Genomic DNA, 2,619 nt, shown 5'->3' with positions numbered 1-2,619 from the left:
GTGTTCGCATTCCGACCATCGAGACACCGAGGTAGCCTTGCAGGCGTCCGCAGGACCCGACGTCTCCTCTATCTTTATTTTCATTCTGTTATCTCATGTATTCGAGACAAACATTTTTATATTTCTTTCAAACGGATGTGTTTAGTATTCTTAGAAGTTCGTGAGTATTGTGACACCAGTTCTTGGGTAGTGAATTATGTTTGGATTTCTGTATCGCATCTAGTAACATTTACTAAGTCTTCCGCTAAATTAATTTATTCCGCTGTAATCATATTATTATTGCTAAATGTTTTAAGTAAGAGTTGGCTTGCCTAGCTCCCACTAGTAGGCGCCATCACGACTCCCGATGGTGGGAAATCCGGGTCGTGACATGGAAACAGGCACACCGTGCAACCGGACTATCTCCCGAATGTAGATCTGAGCCAACCTCTCTAAAGAATAAGTAGTCACAATCAGAATGAAGTGCGCCGACTTGGTCAACCTGTCAACAATGACCCACACTGCATCAAACTTCCCCAATGTCTGCGGCAACCCGACTACGAAGTCCATAGTAATGCGCTCCTACTTCCACTCAGGGATAGGCATCTGCTGAAGTAGGCCACCTGGCCTCTGGTGTTCATACTTGACCTGCTGGCAATCCAAGCACCTAGACACATACTCAACTATGTCTTTCTTCATCCTCCACCACCAATAATGCTGCCTCAGGTCACGATACGTCTTCGTAGCACCTGGGTGAATAGAATATCGCGAACTATGTGCCTCCTCTAGAATCCTCTCCCTCAGGCCATAAACATTAGGAACACATAGGCGACCCTGGAGCCGCAGGACACCATCCTCACCGATAGAAACTTCTTTGGCACTACCCTGTAGCACCGTCTCTCTGAGAACTGCCAAATGCGGATCATCGAACTGCCGGTCCTCGATCTCCCCCAATAATGAATACTGAGCAACAACACACGCAAGGACTCGGCTGGGCTCTGAAATATCCAACCTTACAAGTTTGTTAGCCAAGGACTGAATGTCCAAGGTTAATGGCCTCTCCTCTGCCGGAATGAATGCCAAGCTACCCATTCTCTCTGCTTTCCTGCTTAAGGCATCTGCGACCACATTTGCCTTACCCGGATGATAAAGAATGGTGATGTCATAGTCCTTCAGTAGCTCAAGCCATCTACGCTGCCTCAAGTTGAGATCCCTCTGCTTGAACAAGTGCTGTAAGTTGCGATGATCAGTGTAAATCTCACATGACGCCCCATACAGATAATGCCTCCATATCTTAAGAGCATGAACAATCACGGCTAACTCTAAATCGTGCACAGGGTAATTCTCCTCATGAATCTTCAGCTGATGCGAAGCATATGTAATAACTCTCCCCTCCTGCATCAATACACAACCCAAACCAACTCGTGAAGCGTCGCAATCTACCGTATACATCCCCGAAGCGGAAGGCAACACAAGCACTGGTGCTGTAGTCAAAGCCGTCTTGAGCTTCTGGAAGCTTGCCTCACAATCATCGGACCAGCGCAAGGGAGCACCCTTCTGGGTCAATCTAGTTAGAGGTGATGCAATAGATGAAAAGCCCTGCACGAATCGCCGATAATAACCTGCCAATCCCAGGAAACTCCTGATCTCGGTCACTGAAATAGGACGTGGCCAACTCTAAACTGCCCAATCTTCTTGGGATCTACCTTAATACCCTCTCCTGACACAATATGCCCCCAGAATGCCACTGACTCTAGCCAAAACTCACACTTGGAGAACTTAGCATATAGCTTCTGCTCCTGCAAGGTCTGAAGCACTACCCTAAAATGCTACTCATGCTCCTCCAAGCTACGGGAGTATATCAAGATGTCGTCAATGAAGACGATGACAAAGGAATTAATATAAGGTCTGAACACCCGGTTCATCAAATCCATAAATGCCGCTGGGGCATTAGTCAGGCCAAAAGACATCACCAGAAACTCATAATGACCATATCTAGTACGGAAGACAGTCTTCAGAACATCCGAGTCCCGAATCCTCAACTGATGATACCCCGATCTAAAGTCGATCTTAGAGAACACCTTAGTACCCTTCAACTGATCGAACAAATCATCAATGCGCGACAACGGGTACTTGTTCTTGATGGTAACCTTGTTCAACTGGCGGTAATCAATGCACATCCGCATGGTCCCATCCTTCTTCTTTACAAACAACACTGGTGCACCCCAAGGTGACACACTCGGTCTAATAAACCCCTTTGCTGACAACTCCTCAAGCTGCTCCTTCAACTCTTTCAACTTTTTCGGAGCCATACGGTACGGTGGGATAGATATAGGCTGGGTGTTGGATCCAAATCAATACAGAAATCAATATCACGATCCGATGGCATGCCAGGAAGGTCAGAAGGAAACACATGGACGAACTCCCGGACTACTGGAACTGAATCAATCGTCGGAGACTTTGCGGTGGTGTCCCGAACATAAGCCAGATAAGCCAAACAGCCCTTCTCGACCATATGTCGAGCCTTTAGAAAAGAAATAACTCGGCTAGACGTATTAACTGAGGAACCCTTCCACTCCAACCTTGGCGACCCTGGCATTGCTAAGGTAACAGTCTTGGCATGGCAATCTAGGACGGCAT

Source organism: Nicotiana attenuata, chromosome 11 (assembly GCF_001879085.1).
Source record: "Nicotiana attenuata strain UT chromosome 11, NIATTr2, whole genome shotgun sequence".
Taxonomy (NCBI): Eukaryota; Viridiplantae; Streptophyta; class Magnoliopsida; order Solanales; family Solanaceae; genus Nicotiana; species Nicotiana attenuata.
The sequence above is the reverse complement of the archived record's forward strand: the minus strand, read 5'-3'. Positions refer to the sequence as shown.